The sequence below is a fragment of the Molothrus ater genome, chromosome 9 (genome assembly GCF_012460135.2).
Source record: "Molothrus ater isolate BHLD 08-10-18 breed brown headed cowbird chromosome 9, BPBGC_Mater_1.1, whole genome shotgun sequence".
NCBI classification, from domain to species: domain Eukaryota; kingdom Metazoa; phylum Chordata; class Aves; order Passeriformes; family Icteridae; genus Molothrus; species Molothrus ater.
The window spans coordinates 9189431-9200618 of NC_050486.2; the positions used below are offsets into that span (position 1 = coordinate 9189431).

General features: G+C 48.6%; 1 long non-coding RNA gene across 1 annotated transcript; it reads right to left on the minus strand.

Moving 5' to 3' along the window:
- Positions 1 to 7787: 7787 nt before the first annotated feature.
- On the minus strand, positions 7788 to 8850 carry LOC129046761 (uncharacterized). The gene is made up of 2 exons (XR_008508516.1): positions 8792 to 8850; positions 7788 to 7903 (listed from the first exon to the last, which is right to left on the minus strand). It is a non-coding gene; the product is annotated as an uncharacterized LOC129046761 (long non-coding RNA).
- Positions 8851 to 11188: the final 2338 nt, after the last annotated feature.

Consider the following 11188-nt stretch of genomic DNA (forward strand, 5'->3'; position numbering starts at 1 on the left):
AATTTTCTTGAAAATTCCCATTATCTTGGAGGACTCAGTAGACTGCAAAAGAAAGTTTATTCTCTTATATTCTTCAGACATACAGGGTTATATGACCTTTTGTATGGGCCCCTTTCCTGTGCCCTAAATACTATCTCAGCATGTGCAGCAACAAAAACCTAATGGAATATATGGCCATGTGAGAATAGGCTCCAGCAACACCATTGCACTGAAATTAAGAGTTCAGATTCTTATCACAACACTCCTTTCTGAATTTCTCCACTGAAACTGATTTAAAATCCTTGTTATCAAAGCACTCTCCTCCATGAGATTTTTTTCCAATTGCAGCTAAGGCCTGTGACAGAGCATTCTGCCTTCCCACCTTTGGGGCTGCCTGTGCAACAACTGAAGTCAGCACCAGTCAGTCAGAGCCTGCTCTGTATATCCAGAACATGGTTAGCAGTTATTCTCTGAAAATAAGCAATTTTCTCACTCCTCCAGACACTTGTGGACAAATAAGGACTACATCTCCTGAGTGTTTTGAACTATTTCATAAAGTAGAGGTTTGATGGTTTGGAACAAATGAAGAAAACTGGCTCCTCATTTTTATAATATTTTTTTCATTGGAAAATGAGAATTTATCAAACTGCTACTGAAGTTGAATCCTACCAAGATGATGGAACTGGGACCAACATCTGCAAAAGTGGGTTTAGTTTTACTGCATTCAGTTAACTGAAATATATAACTCACACACTTATAAAATAGGCTACTCAGCTGGAAAACCAATGTCTCTTCAGCTCGTGGCATTTTAGTACGTACAGATTTTCTTAAATCATTATTTGTTGTTATGGTCAGAACTGCTAAACAGCATAATCCACCAACTCATTCTGTAAGCACAAAACAAGCAGTTGTTGTTCAACACTCCATCAACACCCCCTCTACCAGATGCCTTCTCAATCTTCTCTTCATCATCCAAACTCAGCTGCTTCTCCTGAATACCATTTTTCCAAATAAATCCCAATAATATAGTGTACAAGGTATAGATTTTCAGTTAGTTGAGATCTCTGTGGCTGTTGAGAACTAGATGTGTGCACTGAAGTCAGGTACAGGAGTTCCAGCTGCCAAACAAGGGGAAAGCAACTGGACTATGAGAAAAGTAGGTAAAAATGTGTAGTGCTTTGGCTCAGAAGTGCCCCTGCACCGCAGGGCACAGGGAACTCCTGTGGGGCTGCAGCTTTGGAGAGTTGGGTCACATCTTCCATTGCAGCATTTACATCAGCAAGGTTACTGGGTGCTTAAGGGCAACCTGCACAGTCATTTATAAATTAAGATGTTAATGTCAGGTGAATTAAGATTGCACCACTGAGTTAAATGTTGATTTCCCTGATTATTTTCCTAGAGCCTACTTTTAAGGACACATTCATGGAATGTGACATCAGGTGGAAGGTTCATGATTTATATAAATTATGAACTAGAGTGATGGTGCAAACATCAAGCAAGTAAAGACAGTGCTGGGAAAGAAAATAAGCTTTCAGATTGGGCACAATATTGTTCACATTTTTGGATCCTGCAAGGCACCACACAGAACAATACATAAATTTATAAATAAAAATAAATGCTAGAAACCAATTTGATGCAGCCACTCAATCATAAAGAGAATTATTTAGATGTATTCACTGCTGCTGAATAATATACTTTTCATAAATTTTTATGTGTAGTCAGTATCTCATTATCTGTAAAGCTGCATTGTTTTCAACTCCTTAGAACTGGTATAATTTAATAAATTAAGCTCCTATTTTTCAGACTCCTCTTTGCTTTAAGGTACATGTTTTGCAAAAATTTAGCCAAGAAAGATATAGCCTTTACATATACATACACATGCACATGCAAGTTTATATAAGACTGAAAAAATAAGTAATTTGTTATGTTCATGTTAGTAGTTCTGAGGACTTTAAGCAGCACTTGTGTCCCCTCCTCTGGAGCAGTTGTACACTTGGCAGGGAGATTCTGTGCTAGGAGCTCTGTGTGTTGGCAATGAGACTTTTGCCAAATATGTGAAAATGTATCCTAATTTAACCAAGTCATAAACCATAACAAGCCATGCCCTGCAAGTGTCCATGAGTCCTGTTGTACCTGCTGGATACATGCAGCTACATTCTCTGATTATTCCAGTGGAAATGCTCAGATTCTGGGTAAAGCACGATTTTATTTGCAGATTTTCTTCTGGACTTTTCTTGGGTCTTCCTAGGCTGTCTGGGTCTGGAATCAGTGAAAGAAGCCTTTTCTCTGGTGCTGTCTGCACTTCCTGCTGGCCTTAGAGCTTGTGGGAGAGAAAAGCGTCTGATTTACACACAGAACCAGAAAGGGTTGAACTTTAGTGGGAGAGAACAGAGGGTAGACTTCAACGGAGGCAACAAACTGCCACTCAGCATGGAGGAGGAATAAAGGGACATCTGAGGAGCAGCTGTGTTCCCAGAGAACCATCAAGTCTGGGAAGGCAAAGAAACATAAAGGAGGGAGGAGGTAATCACTACATCGGAATGGGCAACAGGAAAGGAACCAGAAAGGGAGTTGGGTCACCTTGAGTCCACGACTTCACAGAAAGGTCAAAATCCATGTAGGTAACTAGAAAAGGCGGAACAAAAGTTTGGTGACAAAGAGTCCAGCTGCAGGGCTTCAATCCCACCGAGGCGCCTGAGGCGCTCTGTTCCTGCTCTGGGCTTTTGGAGATGCTTGTCTGTGGTGAAACTCGTGGTGTTGAGACTGAGAAACCTGGGACAAGGAAATGCTTCATCACAGGCATTACGGTTGGGAATGGGACTGAGACAAAAGGCCTGAGAAGGAGATCTGGAAGGTGAGAGTGTATCATCTCCTGAGAAACACCATGTGCAGTCTGGGATTGTGCTGAAAACTGACACTGGACTCACAGAACAAATAGGTTAAGGAGGCAGGTATGGGAAAAGAGAAACTGTGTGACTGTACAGTTTAAAGGGATACCGAAATATACCAAAGCACAAATTAAGTTTGTGCTGACACTGATTTCAGGCAGACCCCGACTAGGGAGTCCTTGCTAGCAGTGGCTCGGGATGTGTGGCATTTGGATCCCAGGGACGCACAGCTACCTTAGACACCCCTGCACTAAAATGTACCCGACACGCCTAAGCACGGCCACCGGCCCCCGACAGAGGAGCCACAGATGGGCCTGGGCTGGGGCTCCGTCACTCTCGCTCCGGGGCGCTGCTTCCCTCGGGAGCAACAGCGGGGCGGACGGGAGCTGCGGCTGGGGATGGCGCCGGCGGGACAGACACGGGCTGCCACCGGCCCGCCTGTGCCCAGCCGGAGATATCCACGCCGGCACCTCCAGGCCTCCGCGGGAGCCGCCGGCGCGGCTCGAAGAAGGGGCCGACCCGCAAACTGTGCCCGGGGCGCTTCCCCGAGCCGCGGCCGGGGGCAGCCGCTCACCTCCGACACGGAACGCATCATTTGCAATTAGCGGTTTGATGTGATACGGGAGCGCATGGTTTGCATTACGGAAGAAATGACCTGATAATCGCCCGGCAGCAGCTTGCAGATGTGCTAAGTGACTCTGGTCCCGCTCCCCGGTGGCATCTCCCGCTCCTCGGCGCCTTCGCTGCTCCCCTGCGCGCAGCAGTGGCTCGGTGGCCCCGGGCTGGGCACCGCAGGGCACCTTAGAGCGCGAGGCTGCAGGGATAAACATTGCTTTTGATCAAGGAAAAAGCAGTAAAAAGAGTCAAGTACTTTCTGGTATGAAAGTATTTCTGCCTGAAATGTTTAACAAGTAAAATTTGAGGAGCTGAATTTTGGAAAGAGAAGAGAAACTAGTGTTAGCGGGGGGACAAGGTCCCAAGTTAAAGGGGTGGGAATGTCCTGTGGTTCCCGGCGAAACGAGAGCTGCTGTAGCCGCCCCACAGCCCCGCTGCCCCCCGGGCCCACGGGCCGTCCCCGTCCCGCCGCACCGACGGCTCGGGCTCGCCGGGGCACTGCGAGGTGTCCTCAGGGGACGGGGGCAACGGCGAGGCTGTGGCTGCACTCAAACGTTACCTTAGAGCTGCCGCAATTGCTTCTGTAACCTGTCCCCATCCACCGATTTGCCAAATCTTTGTGAATACCAGACTATATCTGTATAAACGCATTTAATCACGAATCACCAAACAAGCGTGTTTCGTTTAAGCGCTTACAAGAGGACAAAATCAAACTCGCTTGCAATATGAAACCTGAAAGAGCTGAAGGCTCCAGAGAGCCGAGGTTGGTTGCCTTTGCTTTCAGGCTGGCCAGCAGAGCGCAGTGGATGCAGTTTCTGGGGCTGTGGTGCTCTCCGAAGTTGCCCGCTTGCAGAGGGGTGACTGCTGCGGCTCTGCGTGCAGACACGTGAGTAAGAAACCTCTCGGCATCAGCTTGTGTGTTGTCTCCGCGACTTAGTAAAATTATTTATGCTAGGGTAGTAAGAGTTGGCAACCCATCTTATGTGTTTTACCGTGACTTTAAATGAGTCAAGGACGTTTTAAGTCCATGGAAGATCGCTAACAGATTTTCTTGGTTAAAATATTGCAGCATTTCCCATTAGCGTTATCTCCTGGAAATAGCATAAAGAGCACTACACAGCAATATGTAATTGACTGTCGTTTTATAGAAGTTCTATTTCCCTTGGCAAGTCCATCACGTTTGGGAAGAGAACCCGTGCCAGAATGCCTGTTTCCTTCCAGCTTTCATTAAAAAAAAAAAAAAAAAAAAAAAAAAAGCAGAGCGAAAAAACGCCAAAAAACAAACCACATTCCCCCCCCCCCCAAAAAAAAAAAAAAAAAAGAACCGGAAAAAAACCCACACCACCACGCCAAATCAACAACAAGATGACAAGATGCAAGGGACCAAGATTCGTTGTGTCCAATGTAGTTCAGCTTCTCAGCACTGTGTTTCAAACTTGAGGAACAATGTTTTGTGATAGAGTAGAGTAGTTATGGGATAGAAAAAGTGGCAGAGGATGCTGGACTCGGTGGAAGAGTGGATTATATTCATGAAGCAACAGGATCTGGTACTCCAGCTAATGAGAAATGGCAGCTTGTATTTTGTACATCCGAGAAAGAGGCCTCCTGAGGGAGCAAACAGTGAGAGTTGTGCTGCTTTCACAAGACCGAGGCCACAATAACCCAGTGGCCAAGCTCTGTTCCTCCTCCAGGGTGTGCCTGAACCTTCACCCGGGTACCACATGAGGTGTGGTATCTATGGCTATACCACGGTACATTTAACCTGCAGATCACACTTGGAAACGGTGGAAAGAGTGGGTGAAAGTATGTGACAGGCAGCTCGAATATGCACGGTTTGGTCCTGGATCCGGTTTTGGGTTTGGCTTTTCAAAGTTTGTGTTGCAGACCGAGTGGCAGCAGTGACTCGATTTTTTGATGAATTCCCCTTTGGTACTTCTCTAAGGAGACTTGTCAGGAGGCAAAGCTTCGGGGAAATATAATTTCAAATGGTTGGGACCAATTTACAGGCAACAGCAAGAGACTGGGATCATCTCGTCCTTCCTCGTGCCCCCAGTGTTGGTCTGTACCCTGAAATGAACAATTTTTGGAGCACTGGTATGCAGAGCATTTTTGCAGTTACACACAAAATAAAGGGATTTAAGAACAAAAGATTGTTCTGGACAGTCAAACTGGAATGAGTTGGAAGGATACATTTAGGAAGTGGTTTCTTGGACACTAATTAGGACCATTTGCTTGGGGTTGCCATTATTATCCTTTAAGACTGGAGGGCACGATAGATCAAATGATTTATATATCATTAACAATTCTTGTTAACCATAAACAGGGTTGGGCTTTTCCATACTGATTACCAAGTAATGCAATAAGGACTTGTTTTATTTCTTCTGCAGTGTCCATATGAGCAAGCTAATGTGAAAATGAGTCCAAAAAGAAGCGTTTCCACTATTTTTTCTTATTTTCTTCTTCTTCTTCTTCTTCTTCTTTTCTTTTCTTTTCTTTTTTTTTTTTAATATAAATGACTATTAGCTTTTTTCATTCTGTGAGAGTGGCTGCGAAACTGAAGCCCATCATCTCTTTGTGGCTTCCACTGCTGGATTATTGGCATTTGCTGTACCTGATCCTGGCTCCCAGTGAATGTGTTTTAATTGTCATAAACCACAAACTGAACCATATGCTAACGTGTATTTTCAACAGCACATCAGTGAATCCCTTTCACTTTCTTTTGTGCTACAAGTAACGGGCTACAATCCCATAATACAATTAATTTCCCTTTAAAAGAAACTAAGAAAGGAAGCATATGCGATCTGTAAATCCCACAGGTGTATCTAACATTACTTTTGTAAGCAACATGATGGCCAAAAATCGTTGATACCCAGGAGTGTGAACAGTTGAGAGGTGAGGGCAGCAGGGACAGACAGCATTGTGTGTTGTGCTGGGTGTTGTGCGCTGTGTTGCTGTGCTGTGGAGTGTGGTGTTTGCTGTGTATTGCTGTGTGCTCTGTGTGCTCTGTGAGTGCTCTGTGTGCTGTGCTGTGTGTTTCTGTGCTCTGCGTTCTCTGTGGTGTGTGTCGCTGTGTTCTGTGTGCTCTCTGTTCTGTGTGCTGTGCTGTGTGTTCTGTGTGCTGTGCTGTGTGTTCTGTGTGCTCTGTGTGGGTGTGTGTTTCTGTGCTGTGTGTTCTGTGTGCTCTGTGTGTGTGTGTTCTGTGTGCTCTGTGTGTGTTTCTGTGCTCTGTGCTGTGTGCTCTGTGTGCTCTGTGTGCTCTGTGTGTGCTGTGAGCACGGCCGGGGCCGGCTGTCGCTCCTCACCGGCACAGGCGGATGCCCGGGCTGGCGGAGCGCTCCCGCCGCGTACCGGGAAAATCCGCCCTTTGGGATAAGCCCATCCCCTTCGACTGCTCCGGAGGATGCTCCGACGCCTCTGCACAGCGAGCTCGGCCATGCCCAGGCACCAGAGCGGGTCCGGCCGCGGAGCCCTCCCGAGGGGAGGCGGGGAAGCCGCCGCCGGGCCGGGCCGGGCTGCGCGGGTCCGCCGCGGGTCTCCGCGCCCTGCGGCCCCGGGGGATGATCCCGCCGCCCTGGGGCAGGGCCGAAGCGGCTCCCTGACACACTTGCTACCGGATTAAATCCCCGGCACTGAGGTGGGGGATGGGAGAAAGAAAGGCTCCACAGAATCGCCTGGGTTCCTGAATAATTTAAATTCTTTGTATTTGATTGAACATCGGTCTGTTTGGCATCCAAGTTCGTAAAACCTTAGAAAGACAAAAGAATTCGGTTTGCAAACATAATACGAAGTGTAAAGCACACCGCAGATATTCATGAGCACCCAGGAGGTACTGAGCACTCCTGTACATTCGAGGCCCTTGCCAGGAGCTCCCACATCTTTGTTTCATTAACACGGAGCCCTCCTTTATTTCCTGCTAAAGTCACCGACATCCGGACCGCTGTATTTATTGTCTCGCACGACTTCTCCCACAGATCTTCATTAAGGCTGAATGGCACTCACACAACATGTTCTATCACAGTGTCGATGAATTGCTGCGCCTAGAAAACACTAAATGAATCCCCAGTCCAAAAAGTATTCCTGAGATGAGGCTGGTCCGCTGTCCCCGCGGAGCCCTCTGCCAGCGGGGGGACTGGCAGGCCCTGGTGGCCTTCGGGACATCCCAGTGCCTCGCAGCAGCTCCATGATGGACCTTGGCTGGGAGGGATTTGGGTTACCCAGAGGGAATGAAGTAAATGGAAATAGGAGGGTTTTTTTTTTTGTTTGTTTTGTTTTGTTGTTTTGTTTTGTTTTGGTTTGGTTTGTTTGTTTCTTTTTGGTGCTTTCAAATGAAACAGTTTCATTTAGATGGGAAGCTATTGCCAGTTTCCTGGTGTCCCATTTTGATCCCTCCTCAGCTTGGGTTGAACGAAATGTCTTGAAACCTATTAAAAAAAAAGTAAAAATGCTTGTACAGGCTTCCAGATGCTAAGATTTAGATCATTTGAACGTCAGCGCAGCCTTCTGGTAACAAAAAACATCCAAATGGATTTCATTTGTGTGTTAACATCCGTCAGATGGGAGAGTAGCACAGTTTAGAGCTAAAGTCTGTTTTCATGGTTTTAGCAACTGGGTTCACATGAACATCTCGTCTGGCAAGTCAATAGGTTGAAGCTACACTGAACAGACCGAGTCCAAATATCTGAAATGACTCGGAATGGTTGTGCTAACAAATACTGATGTAATGTATGAGGCTATTACTGCTGTTTATATAGATTCGCGTGGGCATGCAAATAGGTGGAGAGGGGGGTCGGTCATTGCGGGGAGAGACCGCTCTGGAGGGACCGAGCGGGCTGCGCGCCCCGCAGCAGCGGGCGGGACCCGGGCCCGCGCCGCGGTACCGCCCGTGGCTCCGCGTTCCGTGCGCAGCATCCGAGCATCGGTGCGGGTCGCTGAGCGAGCGCCGGCCCCGCAGCGTGCCGGGTCCTGTCCCGGCTGTCCGTGCTGCGTGGGGAATTGGTAACGCACGGGCCGGTGCTGCTGCCGCGGCAGCAGTCATGAAATAAAACATTACATTAGTTAGGCACGACGCAGCAGGTGGCTTATTATGAGCCTTGCATATTCCTCTGCCTCCTGCTCCCATCAGAGCGCTGGTAATTGGGGGAAAAAATACATATATTTTAGGCGATTTAGAGAGTAAGAGGAGGAACGGGGCAGAGTCTGCGGCTGGGGCGTCCAGCGGGCCGGAGCCGGAGCCGGGCTGGGCTTCTCCCTCAAAGTCGCAGCGACAACAACCGTGGTGATTATGATACTAATAATTCTTATTGTTGTACCTTGGGCAGATGGCGGCTGCTCTCTCAGGGAGGTTAAGAAGACAGCAAGTCCCATGAAGGCCGCTCTATCCCTGCGCGCTCAGCCGCTTCCCGGCACGCACAGACAGACGGATTCAGCTACCCCTGCCTCGGAGCTGCTCCCGCTTTTGCTCGGGATGCCTTTAAACTTCCTGGTCGCCAGCGGATTTAACGAAACCTTATTCTAAAAGCTCTCGCCATCTGAACCACGGGAGCAAGACGGGTTTGCAGTGGCCCCGGAGCTGGCACAGCAAGACCTGCGTGATGAAAGCTCATGGTCCCTGCCCTAAATCCACTCCTCCTGCAGAGACATACTAGGTTTTTAGGTTCTCCACCAGAAGTACCCACACAAACACACACACACGCCCCTGACCCACGTCCCTGGCCGGTTTCTCCAGGTGAGCCGCTGCTGTTGCGTGGGATGCGCCCTTTGCTGCCCGCCCGCGCTCACGGGGACCACGGGCATGACCCGCCGCGGCGCCCGGGCTGCCCACGCTCCCCACGCTCCCCACGCTCCCCAGCCCTGCCCGCGGGAGGGCGGGCGCGGGGCCTCCCCCCGCCGGCCGGACGGAGCCGGGGCGGGGAGAGATGCTCCCGGTGCCACCGCGCTGCTCCCCGGCTGCTGCCGAGCTGCGGGCCCGCCGGCAGAGCCGGAGCAGACCGGGACCCGCCGCTTTGCCCAGAGCGCACGGCCGGACCCCCACCCGCCGGTGCGCACCCCGGCGGGAAGCCGAGCCCGCCCCGCTTCCTCCGCTCGCCGCCGGGGCTCCGCTGGCAAACTCCAAGGAAGACCATTAGCATCCCTTGCCTTTTTTTTTTTTTTTTTTTTTTTTCAGATAGATTACCAAGCTGGCCACGTAGACCCGAGGGTCACATGGCTCAGGGGAGAAGGACAGAAACTGTCGCAGGAGTTAAGAGGAACGGGCAAACAAAGCCAAAGCGAGAAGTCATCTCGTGTGGCTGCTGCAGAAACAGCTCCCCGGCCCCAGGGTCCTCGCAGTGAGCTCCCTCCTGCGAGAGCCGCTCCGCCAGGGCCGACGGGAGGCGCGGCCGCAGCCCGGCCGGGAGCCGGCTCCTGCCTCCCCGCCGGCTCCCCGCTTCCCCCTGGGAGGAAGTACGAGAAATGACTCCCGACTCTATATTCTTCTATTGTTTTGAGCCGGTGGATCAATTGTCATCAGTACTGTCACCTAAGAAGCAATGATTCCGATTCATCTTGGCATCTGATTTTATTCTAATGGGTTAAATTGGGTTCACTTTTACAATTATCCCAGGTTTGACTGCGTAGTATTGCATGACAACTCACAGTTTCATCGGGTTTGGCAAAGCGAGGTTGCTCCATGAATCCGTATATCATATCACATCAGATCAGGCTGAAGTTTGCTGTTTAGCGACTCCATTTGAGAGGCTTTTTATGAAAGTGGGAAGGGTTGATGCAGTCCATGGTTGGTTCAATGCGATTTGAAAAAAAAATGTGGAGAGATGGCAATAACCCGGGGTTTGCTGCTCAGCTGTGAATAAGCACAGAACGAAAAAAACGACGTGATGGGGAAGCGCTCAGCTCGCTACAATATTTTTAACAGGCTCTCAGTCCTCGCCTTTTTTTAATTTCCTAATATGTTCTTTGCTTTATTAGTTTTATTTACAACCAGCTCCCCATTAACACCTCACCTGATTACTGAGGAGCTGAGACAGCTAATCAAGAAAATCCAGCAAACCAGCCAAAATCGAGAGGTGGGATTTATTTTTTTGCTTTCATTCAGGCTTCTTCTTTATTTATTTGTTTTGTTTTCGGAAATATTTCGAAACAAACAGTAAATAAAAGGCAGGTATTAGTGCATATTGGCGAAAGGTCAGAGGTTAGAAATTCACGTCAGTTCTGTATCAGAGGCTATGCAGAGGGCGGGAAGAGAGAGGGAGAGAAGGGAGGAAAAAAATCTTTCCACCAAGCAGCTTGTTTATTTTAATTAACATAGGGATCCTCTGCTAGGAGCAAGGAACAACCTCCATCTACTGGCTAGATCATTGCGTCTCTTCTCCATTCAAAACCCATCCCTCATCACTCATTAAGGAGGGTACATTTTGGAAGAAGCTTCTAAGGTCTCAAGGTAAGCTCCTGCATGAGTCTTTGCTAGCAATGCAGCTATTTGGACCTCACGGATGTAATTTGCAGGGTGTTTCTTTGGCGTCGTTGTGTTGTTTGTTTGTTTGGGATTTTTTTAACAACACAGAACGGTACTTTCCCCAGGTGTATTCGCAGATAACATTTCATGCATCTATGTTTTAATCTAGAAAAATAGCTCAGCTTGGGAAGCCTGAGCCTTTCAGCTCAATTAAAAAAAAATGCCCCTTCTTTTGTGCTTCTTTTATTTTTTTCTT